This window comes from Ovis aries, chromosome 4, assembly GCF_016772045.2.
Source record: "Ovis aries strain OAR_USU_Benz2616 breed Rambouillet chromosome 4, ARS-UI_Ramb_v3.0, whole genome shotgun sequence".
Lineage (NCBI taxonomy): Eukaryota > Metazoa > Chordata > Mammalia > Artiodactyla > Bovidae > Ovis > Ovis aries.
The window spans coordinates 119,183,253-119,199,091 of NC_056057.1; the positions used below are offsets into that span (position 1 = coordinate 119,183,253).

General features: G+C 53.9%; 1 non-coding gene across 1 annotated transcript; it reads right to left on the minus strand.

The window, feature by feature from the left end:
* Positions 1 to 11,243: 11,243 nt before the first annotated feature.
* On the minus strand, positions 11,244 to 11,316 carry TRNAY-AUA (transfer RNA tyrosine (anticodon AUA)). Its single transcript has one exon. It is a non-coding gene; the product is annotated as a tRNA-Tyr (tRNA).
* Positions 11,317 to 15,839: the final 4,523 nt, after the last annotated feature.

The following is a 15,839-nucleotide window of genomic DNA, read 5'->3' on the forward strand; positions in this document are numbered from 1 at the left end:
ATTTTGGGGGGAAGAGAATATTATTTCTTTTAGAGTAGATTTAAACTCATGTACTAACCTGTGTCACCCCAGAGCCCCTCTGAGATCAAGCTTTCGTTCAGAAGTTTCTCTAAAGCTGGGGAAGAAGGGGACCAAACTCTCTATGACCCTTGCCTTCTAAAGGAGAATGAGACAAAATGCTAAAAGTGGAAACGATACTACTGTGAACTTTGGGAGATGCGCTTCTAGCCTCGACTTTCACCCTTTCTAGTTGCAGAAATGAATTTGACTAAACAAATTTACCTTTCCGCGTCTCAGTGTCCTCATACGTAAAAAGGAAAGGACTGAGAGAAGGTATATTTAACGCCCTACTCAGCTCTGAATAAGTTATGAGGATAACTTCCAACTGAAATGAATGAATAAACCATATTAAACATTATTTACTATGTAATGCCTATTATTACAAGACGTTCAGAACTATTAAAAGACCCCAAACTTACAAAAGTGAATATATGGAAGCAACCTAAAAGCGTCCATTGACGGGTGAGCGGACAAAGAAGATGTGGTACACACAAGCAGCGGAACATTGCCTAAAAAAGGGAGAAATAATGCCACTCGCAACGACATGAACGAGCTTAGAAGTCATTTTCCTAACTGAAGTACATCAGAGAAAGACAAATGTCAAGATTATCACTTACATGTGCAGTCTTTAAAAAGTCATATAAATTAATTTATCCACAAAAATTCATTCCAGTAGGAAGGGCCATTCCAGTAGGACCCATTAGATGACATGTATGCCTGCGACTTGATATTAGGTATAGAAATACTTATTTGGGAGTTAAGGTTCCTTATTGTATTATTTCCAGATGATTTTCTTCTGATGTTTTTCACCTACCTCCTACTCTTTCTTTCCTTCTTCTAGGCATTTAGCCAGTGATCAATTTCTGCAAGGCTTGCTTTATAAAAGCTACCCAACAAACTATGGAAAATTCTTAAAGAGATGGGAACACCAGACCACCTTACCTGAGAAACTCCTGAGAAACCTGGATGCAGGTCAAGAAGCAGCAGTTACAACCAGACACGGAACAACGGACTGGTTCCAAACTGAAAAAGGAGCACGTCAAGGCTGTCTATTGTCACCCTGCTCATTTAACTTATATGCAGGGTACATCATGCGAAACGCCGGGCTGGATGAAGCACAAGCTAGAATCACGATTGCCGGGAGAAATATCAACAGACTCAGATATGCAGATGACACCACCCTTATGGCAGAAAGAGAAGAGGAACTATAGAGCCTCTTGATGAAAGTGAAAGAAGAGAGTGAAAAAGCTGGCTTAAAACTCAACATTCAGAAAACGAAGATCATGGCATCTGGTCCCATCACTCATGACAAATAGATGGGGAAACAATGGAAACAGTGACAGACTTTATTTTCTTGGGCTCTGTGGATGGTGACTGCAGCCATGAAATGAAAAGACGCTTGCTCCTTGGAAGAAAAGCTGTGACCAACCTACACAGCATATTAAAAAGCAGAGACATTACTTTGTCAACAAAGGTCTGTCTAGTCAAAGCTATAGTTTTTTCCAGTGGTCATGTGTGGATGTGAGAGTTGGACCATACAGAAGGGCAAGGTCTGAAGAATTGATGCTTCTGAACTGTGGTGTTGGAGAAGACTACTGAGAGTCCCTTGGACTGCAAGGAGATCAAACCAGTCAACCCTAAAGGAAACCAGTCCTGAATATTCATTGGAAAAACTGATGCTAAAGCTGAAGCTCCAATACTTTGGCCATCTGATGCAAAGAACTGTCTCATTAGAAAAGACCCTGATGCTGGGAAAGATTGAGGGAAGGATGACAGAGGATGAGACAGTGGAATGGCATCACCAATTCTATGGATACGAGTTTCAGCAAACTCTGGGAGATGGTGAAGACAGAGAAACCTGGCGTGCTGCAGTCCATGGGGTTGCAGAGAGTCGAACACGACTGAGCGACTGGACGACAACAAAGGCTGCTTGGAAGTGTTAGCCACTCAGTTGTGTCTGACTCTGCAACCCCATGGACAGTAACCCGCCAGGCTCCTCTGCCAGGGGATTCTCCAGGCAAGAATACTGGAGTGGGAATCTTCTGACTCAGGGATGGAACCTGGGTCTCCTGCATTGCAGGCAGATTCCCCTCTACCATCTGAGCCAGAAGAGAAGGAAGGATATTTTCTTTCAGGTATTAGGTTTCATATTATCTGCTCTGGGCACAAGAGCACCTTCATTAGCAGAAGCACGTCTCCAGGTCTGCTGGTGGAATTCCAGGTGCTGCGGAAGCTGTGGAGAAAGCAGTCCTCTTGCAGTCCCTCCAAGCATTCCTCTTTGGAGACCCCTGGATCTGCCAGCAAGCCAAGCCTCTGCCCCAGGCTTGGAATCAGAAATGCCCCCGCCATTTTCCTAGGGGCGAGGATGAGCGTGCCGTGACTCAGCTCTTGTTTCGGGGGTCCAGCGTGTGGGCGGTCACGGGCATCTGTGAGACCAAAGGTGTGCACCTGATTCCATCTCCCCCGGGGACTCCAGAGGGGCCCACATCCAAGAAAACTCCGGCATTGCCTGTGTCTCCGTGAAGTGTAATTTTTCCACAGCTTTGACTTAATCACAGTGTAAATATCTTTGGCCAAAGAAGTCCGGCCACTTCGATTAATTCTGGTACTGCCACATTCTTTGTTAGGTAAACTGTCCTGTCACCAACCTTGCAGGGCGCCCAGCATAAGAGCAGCCCGACAGTAGGGAGCCCAGGAACATCTATTACGAAAAAAGTTCAGATCTTTGTTTCCATTCATGAAACTTTATTGAGAAAAAAAATTTTTAAACTTAAAAAAAGAAAAGTTGAAAACAGGCTCTTTACAAGGAGAAACAGGCAAAGCAGAATACAAGCACAGGCGTGCTAACATCCCAGCTCTTGCTGTGCCAGACCTGCAGTGCCTCCCCTGAGTTCTGACACGACGTAGACCCGGGGCAGGAGAGGCCCCATGTGGTCTGGGTCCGAAAGCTGAGTCCCAGGAAACCGATCACCAGGAAAGAGCGGGAACCTTTAGAAGCTACTTCTGTGGCATTCTCTGGGATTCTATTGTTCAAAGCCAAATCGGTACTTAAGGACTCTTTACTGCCCCCAGCTTGGTATTGGAAAATTCCACGAGCCGTTTTCCTCTCCCGTTTGAGCAAATAACCTGCTTACCTTTTGTCAAAGGCGTCGAGGCTCATTTTTTCTGGTCACTGTGGGAATATTTATCATCCTTCTGGTTTGGGGACACTTGCAAGAACTCAGAGCTATTCTTTGTAACCGTTCTCTTGTCTATGAACATACTGTGGGTTTCCAACATCCCCAGCCCAGGACGGCCTGGGAACATGTGATAAACGGGGGCTGTCTTGCATTGTCCGAGTCAAAGGCTGCAGAACTAGCCCATCAGGCCACACTTGTGTCATATCTTGTTTCTGAAAAAGTCTGAACAAAAAAATCTGCACTAGACTAGCTATTTTGAACAGTTCTTGTATTTTTAATGGGTCTAGAATTATCTGTGTTTCCCCATTTTTCTAGAAATGGGTTTGCCTTTGACATGAATGCCCAACTAATGACTACAGAATTGAGCTCTGAGGGCGTTCTGTGGAATTAGACTAAAAAGATTAAGTTCCTGCGTGATATCTGAATTCATATTATTTCTTATTAGAAATTAATTACAGTCGCTTTCTGTTTTTGGGGGAGGCTGGAGGCAGTAACTGAATATAAATAAGGAAAACAAAAAGGAGATAAAGCAAAAACAAAGAGAAAAAAGCAGATGATCATTTAATATGCAGACTGAATTTAAGCAAATTACTGTCTAGTCACAGATTTTCTGTATGGATAAATTTATGGGGAATATAATTAGCTGGCTGAACAGACACATAGCATCTTCGTTTATTTCACAAATCCCAGACTGAATGTGAACCGACAATGTACTAACTTACTCTTAACATCCAAACAATTCGGAAGTAATTGACTCTTTGGATAATAAGGTCCTTTGGGGTTTCTCTGTTTCCCCAAAGACGTCTTAATAAACATCAATTAGCGATGCCTAGGTCTACAGCTGAAGATGCAAATCGGCTTTATTAGCTCTTCTGTTTGTTGGACTTTTGGGCAAATTGAGTTGACTGCACCCCCAGAGTCAGCAAACACAGGTGTGCCCTCTCCTAACGGGACTTGCCGTGTTTTTATTATACAGGCCTTTCAAGTCAAAAAGTCTCAGCACAGATCTTACCCTCTCTAGCGAGCCTTTCTAGGTAACCCCAGCCCACACTACTGACGTCCTTTCTGGATTTCTCACAAGGTTTTGCCTCCACAACACTTCGGGGCGTTTTTGTTATTTTCATGTAGGTGCCTCATCCTGCCACTGCGTTGGGCCCCAAAGATTTTATGTACAAGTGATGCCACCAGCAAGATATAAGCCCCTTCTTGCGAGCTGTGCCCTTCCGAGCCTGGGGTCAGCACTGGGTTGTCTTAAAGCCCCAGATGAGTCATTCTCATACATGTCGGCATGCTCTTCCTAGACGCAAACAGTCCTCTTTCCCGGTCAGTTAGGGACGGCGCCCGGGTGTCTCTGAGCGGCTACAGCGGCCCCGCCGACCGGGGGTGTTTGCCAGGTGGGGGCCGTTGAGTCTGGCAGCAGCTCTGCAACGGCGTCGCGCTCGGAGTCCCATCGTTCCAGACTGTCCTTCTCACACGTGCCTCACGGCCACAAAACGGATGCCCCACCTCCTGCCTCACATCAACTTTCCTCAGAAGAAGGAGGAGAAAATGAGGACGAGGAGGAGGAGGGGAGAAGGGGGGGGGAAGAAGCGGAAGAGGAGGACAGAAGGGGCGAGGGGGAGAGAGGGTGAAGTAGAGAGCCGTGAGGAAGAGAGGAGCCCACCTGGGTCAGGGGCCGGAGCCTCTCCGAAGCCCCTGGCGCTCTCACCTCCCTCTCTGAGCAAAAATGCCAGCCTCGTGGGAACTGGGAGATGCAGGCTTTAAAGGAAATTCTGCTGCCCTGAAAAGAACTGGAGCTCTTTCAGCAACGAAAGGGGGAGAGGAACGTGGCTAGCCTGCGAGTTCCCCCTTCACGAGGGGCTGGGGAGCACGCTGAAGACCGCCGCGCCATGCTGTGGACCAAGACCCCTGGCCACCCTCAGGGAGCCGGCTGTCCCGCGGGTGTGAGCGGCGACGGCTGTCTGTGCCCCCAGCTCTTGGGCCGAGGCAGTCAGGAGACAGGGGTTCCAGCAGCGGTCCCGTGAGCTGTGGGGTGAACCGTGTTTGAAACGTGGAGCAGCTCTGCCGTGGGCAAGTGAGTGGGTCCCCCAGACAGGCCCCTCCTGGGACTGCTCACAGGGTTCACCCCAAGCCCCTCATTCTCCAGCAAGACCTGCTGCACCCCAGGTCCATCTTGCCCGCTCCTCAGTGGGGAGACCCCTCTCCTCTCAGTCGGATCAGACGGGAACTTTCCGAGGCTCCAGCTGGACTGGGGGCAAGGACACGGCGCTGCTCCTGAGACAGTCGCCCTGCTCGGCTGCCTGTTCCTTTCTTTAAGCTGATGAGAAGGCCCTCTTCCCGACCGGGGCACTGGTGGCTTCTGCATCCCACCGGGAGCCTCGGGCTCAGAACATCCCCGCCACCTCGGTGCAGGGTCCCTGACTGAGGACAGGACCCTGGACTGTCCCGGGCTGTCGGAGCCGCCTGCCGCAAGCCCCAGATGGCTTTGACCTTCTTGCTCTCAGTCCCTTCCTGAGGGCTGAAGTCCTGTTTTCCTGGCTTGGAGAATCCCACGGACTGTGTAGTCTACGGTGTCTCAAAGAGTTGGGCGCAACCGAGCGACTTTCACTTTCATTCCTCCAGACCTGAAGCCTTCTGGGTGATGGAAGACGATGTGTTTCCTTGGCAACCCGTTCCTCCAGGCCCTGAAGCCTTTGGGTGGTTGAAGACGTGGGTTCCCCGGATGGCTGGGGAACAGGGCCTCAGGGAGGCTGGCTGTGAGGGCACCCTTGAGGGCAATTGCCCTTTTACTTCATGGTCCCGAGAGAGAAAAGCCATGATCCCAGGGCCCTCACGTCCACTCCCTGCTCCAAGCCTTCCCTGGTGCCCCCCGGGGGCTGCCCCTCTCAGATCACCCACAGAGCGGGCGGGGACGCACCTGCTTTTTTCCTACTCGCCGAGTGCGTGGCTCTTCACTCATTCATTTATTTTTAAAAACCTGGTATCGGGTTGTCAGTCACTTGCTGGACCTTGGGGAGCCTGGGCAGCCTGGGTTCTGGGGGGAGATGGAGAAGCGGTTATGGAACGTGCTGAGGTCTCGGAGGAGATGCTGGGCTGGGTGGTCGTGGAGGGTGGTCCCCGACCGAGCTGGGGGCCCAGACGGGCTTCTCTGAGCAGAAGAGCTTGAGCTGACCCCGCAGACGTGGTGAAGGAGAACGGGGGTGTGACGGGCATCATCTCATCCCACTTCTCATGACTGTCCTATTGGGGGAACCCCTCCTCTTCCCGGGGGGTGCTCAGCTAAAGCCGCCCCGTGTGGCCTCCTCTCTGGTTTCTGAATGCCCGGCTCACAGAGCCTCTGGGGTGCATTTCCAGGGGAGCTGGGCCTGCTCCCGTCGGAGAGAGAGAAGCCCGCGCTGTAACCCGGTTCCTTCGCCCATCACCCTGCTGTTCCACCCGTGCTGGGGGCTTTGTTTTATAAGAGTAATTTTCTTCTCGAAATTCACCTTGAAATGACCGGAATGACTCACCCCTGATGTGGGGAGGAGATTGTGGGTGAGGGTGGGGTCTTGGGACGGGGGAGGGAAGGTGGGTAGGACTTGGCCCTCAGCAGTGTGAGGTTTCTGTGGGCCACCTGCCAGCGCCCGGCAGAGGACAGTGACTGGGGAGAGATGCCCAGATTTTCTGGGGACAGAGGACCCGGCTCTGGGGCCTGGGGACCAAGGGGACACAGGCAGCCTGGGGGTGCGACCGTCCCTGGAGGGGACGCTGATCCGCCTCAGGGCCCAGGGTCGTCAGGGAGGAGCCTGCTGCTCAGGCAGGGCAGGGGGCGGCCACAGTCTGCACTGTGCTCCCCACACGCAGCCCTGAAGGCAGAGAGGGGCAGCCACGGGGCTGCTATTGCACGCGCGGCGCGTGTGTGGCCTCCGCTCACGTCGCGGGAAGGCGGGCTGGACTCTGCAGTGAGGGGCCAGGTACACGGCGACGCCAGGGCTCCCTCTGTCACCGGTGACCTGTGCTGGGTCCTTCCTTACGTCCACTCTCTCTCTGCTGTCTGCCGTCTATGTATCGTCATCTGCATCTGTCTATCCATGCATCCACCCACCCCCCCTCCATCCGTCCATCCACCCACCCCTCCACCCACCCACCCACCCCTCCATCCGTCCATCCACCCCTCCATCCATCCATCCTTCCATCCCTCCATCCACTATGCATGTATCCACTCATTTATCCACCCATCCATCCATCCATCCTTCTATCCCTCCACCCACCATCTATTTATCCACTCATTTGTCCACCCATCTATTCACCCACACATCCATCCATCAGCCAGCCAGCCACCCATCCATCCATCCATCCTTCCATCCCTCCATCCACCATGCATTTATCCACTCATTTATCCACCCATCCATCCATCCATCCATCTTCCATCCCTCCATCCACCATCCAATTATCCACTCATTTATCCATCCATCCATCCCTCCGTCCACCATGCATTTATCCATTCATTTATCCACCCATCCATCCATCCATCCATCTTCCATCCCTCCGTCCACCATCCATTTATCCATTCATTTATCCACCCATCCATCATCCATCCTTCTTCCATCCCTCCATCCACTATCCAATTATCCACTCATTTATCCATCCATCCATCCTTCCATCCCTCCATCCACCATCCAATTATCCACCCCTCCATCCGTCCATCCTTCCATCCCTCCATCCACCATCCATTTATCCATTCATTCACCCACCCCTCCATCCATCCATCCTTCCATCCCTCCATTAATCTCCCTATCCGTCCATGCAATCATCCATCCATTTATCCGTCCTTCCCCCCACCATTTTTCTGCCCAGTTCTGTCTCCTCTAGTCTCCAGCCTCACACCCTCTCCTCTGTACACGACATAACAAATATTTACATTTACTTTGAAGGAACCTGGTCGTTTCAGCCATCCCCTTTCCAGAAGGTGGATGTCTCATATTTGCTGAAAGCTTCTTGGAGAGATTTCTTGCTGTCGCGGTTGTGAGTCATGCTTAACTTATGAAGAGTGACAGTGCTGACCCCACCCCCTGGGTGCACAGGAGGCTGGGGGTGAGGTGTCCTCTGAGCGCTCAAGCTGCTGAGCTGGGAGAGCTGGTCTTGTGCAGTCTTCGCTGAAACAGCAGGCCTGCTCTCCCTGTTTCAGGGAAAAGGCCAGCAGGACCGTCTCCCGGGCTCTGAAACCACTCTGTGATTTGCCCCTCTTTCTTCCTTCGATGCCCGGCACCTTCCTTGCCTCCTGGATTTCTGTCCTGTGTGGCCCTTGCTGTGACCTCCATGAAGAAGAAAAGAGACTAGGAAAGGGGCTGCGAAGTCCGAGGGGCTATGAAGGACAAGAGCACTGTGGGCTTGGGCAGTGTCCCTGAATGTCCACCCTGACCAGCGCCTATGTCACCTGCCAAGCCTTGTGCCCCCTCCCATGGGCCCTCCTGACTCAGAACGTGTGTACAAGGATCTCCAGTTGGCTCCGGTGTGCCACCTGCCCGCAGACTGAGGCCTCGTGTGGAGCTTGGCTGAAATGCTGGTACACAGCATCCTAAGGGTGCCCTTGGGCAGTCGGGCCCCTCCCTCAAGCACTTGCGTGCGAGAGCGCGGGTGTGTGTACGCGTGCGTGTACGCGTGCGTGTGTATATTTAACGCTGACAAACTTTAAACCCAGAGCCAGAGGTGCAGGAAATCTGCCTCACTGCCCAGCCGTGCGCTCCTCCCATCACGCGTCTCGTTCATCAGGCCGTCTGAGCCCTCCCTGGCGGGCCTGTGGGCCGGAGCTCCCGGGGAGGCGGCCTCTCTGCCCTCCCCGGCCACAGCTGCTCCTGTTGCTGAGCACTCACTGTGCTCAGACTCTGCATCCCTCAGACTCATCCCTGGACGCCGCGCTGTGGGGTCTTGTTTCACACAAGGGCAGAGCAAGGCATGGCGACTCTTGGAGTCCTGGCAGAAGGCGCTGTGTGTCTGGTACCAGAGCTGGGCCTCAAAGCAGGGGCGACCCGCCTGCTTTTCTGAGGACTCCTGGAGGGTGGGGCCTGGGAGGTTTCCAGCCTGGTCGTGGGAGGGAGTGTGCAGCCTCCAGAAAGGACCAAGGACGGGTCAGAGCTCGTGCCTCTGTTCCCTGAGGCCTTGTCTACATCACAATTTATAACAAGTTGAACTGGTCACCATTTAAAGGATTTATTAGGGTAGAGGTGGCTCAGATGGCAAAGAATCTGCCCGCAGCGCACGAGACCCAGGTCCGATCTCTGGGTCAGGAAGATGCCCTGGAGAAGGGGATGGCACCCCACTCCAGTGCTCTTGCCTGGAGAGTCCCATGGACGGAGGAGCCTGGGGGATACAGTCCACGGGGTCACGAAGAGCCGGCCACGCCGGCGACTAGCACCCACACACACACAGTCGATTCTCAACGTTGTATTAGTCTCAGATGTACAGCGAGGCGACTCAGTCACACACACACATCTACGTGTCTCTTCGTGGACAGACCCTTTTCCACTACGCGTTATTCTGTGACAGTGTTAGTCGCCGTTGGGTCTGGCTGTTTGCAACCCATGGACAGCAGCCCACCAGGCTCCTCTGTCCATGGAAATCTCCAGGCAAGAATCCTGGAGCGGTGCAGTCATTCCCTTCTCCGGGGAATCTTCCTGACCCAGGGTGCAAACCCAGGTCTCCTGCGCTGCTGGCAGGTTCCTTACCGTCTGAGCCCCCAGGGAAGCCCCTTGGGCACGGACGTGCCATTCCATGCAGTGTGCCTCGACCATCTACTCTGTGCACAGGAAGGCGCATCTGTTAAGCCCACACTCCCAATGTAGCCCCGCCTTTTCCCCTTGGTAACTACAAGTCTGTTTCCTATGTCTGTGAGCCTGTTTCTGTTTTATAAACAAGAGAGTTGTTTAGATGCCAGATGTAGGTTATATCATATGACATTTGTCTCTGTCTGACTTCCTTCTCTTAGTACGACACTCTCTAGGTTTACCCACGTTGCTGCAAATGGCATCAGCTTCTTTATGGCTGAGTACCATTCCATTTATGCATGTATCACCTCTTCCCTGTCCACCCCCCGGTTGTTGGACACGGTTGCTTCCACATCTTGGCTGCTGTAAACAGTGCTGCTGTGAATACTGGGGCGCGTACGTCTTTTTGAATCAGAGTTTCCTCTGCATCTGTGCCCAGGAGTGGGATTGCTGGATCACAGGGTCGCCATCTTTTCTTCTTCTTGATTTTACTTTTTAGAACACAATTCCTAGAGCGCAGCACAAGTATCATCCTTCCCTTTCACTCTCTGAAAGGGAGTCAAACCATATAAAGTAAGATCCTCCAATCAGAGCCGACTCTACGGTCCAGGCAGCACTGACACACACACACACACACACACACAGACACAGAGTACGATAGGCACACACTTCCCTTTTGATGTTTTGCTCGCCACCCTCCGAATGGCCCGACAGCCTAATCACCTCTCAATCAGGACCGTCTGGTGGGAGGAGGGAACGCGCCATCCTCCTCCTTCCCTCCCGACCCCAAGGACCACCTGTCCCTTCCCTGGGGCTTCATCCATGTGGCCACGAAGAGGAGGCAGCCGGGCGGATGGAAGTGGCCCCCAGGCCCCACTGCTGCTCCCAAGGCTGAGCTTGTTACGAGGGCGTGGGCGTGTTTGCTGGGGGCAGAAGCTTGGCCCTGGTGCCACTTTGCTGCCGAGACGGCCCCCAGAGAAGAGCAGGCACAGGGAGGGGGAGCTGGCTGCGGGCACGGAGCTGGGGCTTCCCGGCCTCAGCTGGAGTTCCAGAGAAAGGTCCATGCGGGCAGGGGACATGGGCTTGAGAGGGGCCTGCCTGGAAAGAGGCTGGGAATTTGGTGTCTTTATAGAAAGTGAGGTCGCTCAGTCGTGTCTGGCTGTTTGCTCCCCCATGGACTGTAGCCGGCCAGGCTCCTCCATCCGTGGGATTCTCCAGGCAAGAAGACTGGAGTGGAGTGCCATTTCCTTCTCTAGGGGATTTTCCTGACCCAGGGATCGAACCTGGGTCTCCTGCATTATAGGCAGACGCTTTACCGTCTGAGCCACCAGGGAAGTCTCTTTAGAGATGTAAACGTCAAATAAACGTGTTCAAAACCCGCTTTGTCCCTTCAGCAGAGAGTTGATGACGAAGCATGGAGCACGCAGCCTCTGTGCGCCAGACTCAGCGCCCCATCGAGGGTTTCTGTGTCCCCTCCCCTCTGCCCCCCGCCCCTCCGCCCCCCGAGGGGGCTGCACCCCTCCTCCGTGCAGCGACCTTGCGAAGGTGAGGCTGCATCGTCATTGCCACCAGAGTCCCAGTGAGCCTGCTCCCTGCGTGGTTCGGGGTGTGGAAGTTTCTGTCTGGCCAGGCTGGGCTGGACCCAGAAGCCTCCTTCAAGGCCGCGGGGCTGAGGGCTAGGGTGAGGGCAAGAAGTGGATTGATTTTCCTTGATTAATTCTGACTCATGATCTTTTCTCAGAAAGGCACCTTAATTTTAGAGAACTTGGCATGGCCGGAAGCCCAGGCCTTTAAGAGCCTTTCTGGTGAGAAGGCTCAAGCCACGTCTTCCAAAAGCAAATGACTAGAGGGGCGCTCCACCCTCCCTCCCAGCCTGCTTTCTCCCCTCAGCTTCTCTTTGTAAATGCGGGAAATTCTGTCCTTGTGCTCATTTGTAAGGAGTTTCGCTCCCACAGAAGACAGCGATGCTGAGGACTGACCAGTCAGTGCAGCGTCCCTGAGGCCCTGGGCTTTGGGAACGTGGCCCACGGCTCCTTGATCCCTGGGTCCCCAGGCCCGGCTCAGCACTGCCCACAGGGAGGTGGCTGAAAGAGAAAGTTGCTCAGTCGTGTCTGACTTTCTGCGCCCCCGTGGACTGTAGCCCTCCAGGCTTCTCTGTCCATGGGATTCTCCAGGCAGGAATACCAGAGTGAGTTGCCATCTCCATCTCCAAGGGATCTGTCCTACCCAGGGATCGAGCCCAGGTCTCCTGCATCGCAGGCAGAGTCTGTACAGCCTGGGCCACTGGGGACTCATCACAGGGATTGGCAGTGGACGTCAGACCAGGGGGAGCAGGCAGGAGAGACGAAGCCTTGCAGGTGCTGAGGGAGGACCCTGTGAGTTACGACACTAGGGTGGGCCGTGGTGAGGTTGGTGAGGGGGTCAGTCCCCACGGATGGACACAGTCCTTGCGGGAGGGCATCAGGGCCCCGTCCACTCCCTGCCCCCAGGGCAGTCAGCTCAGCCTGCAGACCCCCGGGCCGAGTTCAGCCCTGGGATCTGGGGTGCCACCTCACTGCAGCGAAGGCTGCCTGATGCCAGGGCAGCCTTGGACCGTGCCGGGAGTCTTCCCCTTCTCCCTCCAGATGCAGGCTCACGGTTTCACTTCTGGATACCTCAAACGTTTTTAAACACCAAAATCCAAGTGCCCAGATGGAGCGAGGCGTCCTTCCCTTATCAAGGGAAGCCCAGTGCCGACAGCCTCTTCGTGGTCAGGGTCGTTTTCTGATGTTTGCGACCCACTGGTCCGCAAGAGCAGTCAGGCTGTTAGGCGTCTGTTTGAGCAGTCCGGTCAGGCTGAGGGAGTCGGGCTCACTGGGCGGGGAGTATACCGTCAAGTCTTGGCTGCAGGTTTTCTTGTTTTGTTTGGGTTTGTTCTGGGCAGCGGGGCCTGGTCTGTAAAACCTGCCGTGTCTCAGCAGCAGTGGACAGCGGGTTGGAAAGGGGAATGTTTGGATCTCTCGAAGGATCGGTTCTGATTGTTGCTGTTCAGTTGCTCAGTCGTGTCCGACTCTTTGTGACCCCATGGACTGCAGCATGCCAGGCCTCCATGTCCATCATCACCTTCTGGAGTTTGTTCAAACTCATGTCCATTGAGTCGGTGATGCCATCCAACCATCTCATCCTCTGTCGTCCCCTTCTCCTCCTGCCTTCAATCTTTCCCAGCATCAGGATCTTTTCTACTGAATTGGCTATTTGCTTCAGGTAGACAAAGTATTAGGTTTCAGCTTCAGCATCAGTCCTTCCAGTGTTATTTGGTTTGATTTCCTTTAGGATTGACTGGTTTGATCTCCTTGCAGTCCAGAGGACTCTCAAGAGTCTTCTCCAGCACCACAGTTCAAAAGCATCAATTCTTTGGCACTCAGCCTTCTTTATGGGCCAACTGTCACATCCGTACATGACCACTGGAGAAACCATAGTTTGACTATACGGACCTTTGTTGGCAAAGTTACAGTCAACAAAATCCTGTTAAGATGACTGAGAGCCACAGGCCTGTCCAGGGCGTTTGGACTCGAAGGGGCATGGCCTGAACTGAGGGTGACATCAGACACCCCTCCCCCACCTCCCAACACAGCCTGGGCTCCAGGAGAACGAGGTCAGGACCCGGAAGCCGTGAGCCCCCTGAACTGAGCACAGGGCCGGGTGCACAATAAGGGCACTGACGACTTGCCTGCCCCGCTCCAGTGACGGCCTGCCGCCTGCCCCGCTCTGCTGACGACTTGCCTCCTGCCCCGCTCTGCTGACAGCCTGCCTCCTGCTCCACTCCGGTCTCTTCCCTTTTCACCCCATGGCTGGAAACACTGCTTGACGACGGTTTCCACGGTCCGTGTCTGAAGGTTCATCAGAATTCTGTTTTGTGTTACAATGCATTCATTATCTGTTCCCGGCATTTATGGTGTGCTGGACCTTTGCTTGACCCTGGGAAGGTCATGGGCACCTAGGAGGGTCTGTCCGTCTAGGAGCAGGTCTGGTGGCGACAGGTGGGTGAACAGAGGCCCACTGGACCACGGGGCTCTGAGAAGAGCATAGGTCACATGCCCCTACCCCCTGCACACTTGGGGGTCACCGGCAACCCAGGGGCTTGGGAGACCCCGAGGCCTGCTGTCTATGGGGGTCTTGAGCCTGAGGCCGGGTCTGTGTGCCTCCTGGTGTGGGGGTGTAGGGCAGGGGGTGGGACGGCCAGGAGAGCTGGTTCAGATGGTGATGGCCTCACTGATACGTCTGGTCTCTCCCGTTGAACAGCCAGGGTGTCTATGCCAGAGAAGCGGGCACCCTGACCTCGGCTCCCTGGACGTCTTTGCCCACAAGAGGACTTCAGTGTTTCCACAGCTCCAGGCTTCTGGCCCCAGGGGAGGAGGTGCTGGTCAAGGCTTGTGGGCAGATGTAGACCCGGCCAGCAGGCGAGGTCAGGCTGGGAGGACATGGGGAGCCCCAGAGCTGGAGAGGGGAAGGGCCCACAGAGGCCAGCTTGCCACAGTCTGACCTCTGAGAAGCCTCTGCACAGCGGCTTTTGTGGGGACATAGAAATGCCTTTTCCAAGTGCGGTCCTGAGTGTGTGTTCTTAGAGCTGAAAGAGGCCTTTGGGGGTGACCCCCAGGCAGGGCAGCAGCGGGGAGACACTTCCGAGTCACTGGCTCCATGCCACCCCGCGCTGAGTCTTCATTAAACCCCCGAGGTGGGAGGCAGGGCTCCCACTGAAGCTCTGGGGGGCTCTGCACCCCCAAATCCCGCCCTTCAGGTCTGTGGGGTTTCTTCCTCCCTGGCTGCTGACGATTACCTGTTACGCGTTTAATCACAGGGACAACTTCCCTCACCCTGCATGTGCGGGCTTCTTCTCTCTCGAGTTTGTATCGTTAAAAGACCTCTCTAGGTTTTCGATTGATTGGATAGGTCTAACAGTTCATGAGCCTCCCTGAACCAGGAGAGACATTATTGTGGCTATCAATAATTATTTTCTTATTGATGTAATTAGAGGTCTCATTCTTTGCTCTCTCGGAGACTCGGAGAGATGAATCTTCCAATTATCTCCACTTTCGAGCTCTTTTTCTTTTTCTCTTCAAAATATCTCTAATTATCACTCTTGCTACAAGTATAATCAGCTTGCATAAATTGGATCTATTCTTAGCCGTGGTTCAGCCAGGCCCGCATCCTGCTCCTAGCACTTTGCGTGCTATGGTGATAAATTCGAAGCTAACACATCCATTCGACGCACAGCCCCAAATGAAAGGACCAAGCTAAAATCACATATTTACATAGAATTTGACTCAGAAGAGCCTAAACACACAGCAGAACAAAGCTGGGTTATTCTGCTACACAACGGGGCCCCTGTCCCCTGTCCATTGGCTCCGGGAGTCCCTCTGATGACCGATGCGGCTGCAGCGCCTTCTGCTGACGTCTGCCCGGCGGCTCATGCCGGCCTAGTCCACTCCTCACCTGGGCTGTTTCCCGGGTCTCGGGAGCTGCAGGGGAGCCGCACCCTCCCCCTTTACTCACAGAGGTTCTCAGGAACACGTTGCGAGCGTCCAGCCCACTCCGAGTCCAGCAGGGCTCACGGAAGGGCACGGGGCGCAGAGCAAGGAGACGGGAGGGGATCTGAGCAGTCTGGGGGCCTCCGGACGGGCCTGGAAGGAGGGGGAGGCTGTCCAGAGAGGAGGCCCGTCTTTCAGGAACAACCACCTCTACTCTTGCCCAGCACGCCTGGGCCCGTCCCAGCTCTCGACTCTGGTCCACTGTCCGAGGCACTGCAACCCCCTCCCAAGCGCTACTTAAGGCTGCTCTCAGGACTCCTGGTCTGTAGACACCGGAGCCTAGCGGAGAC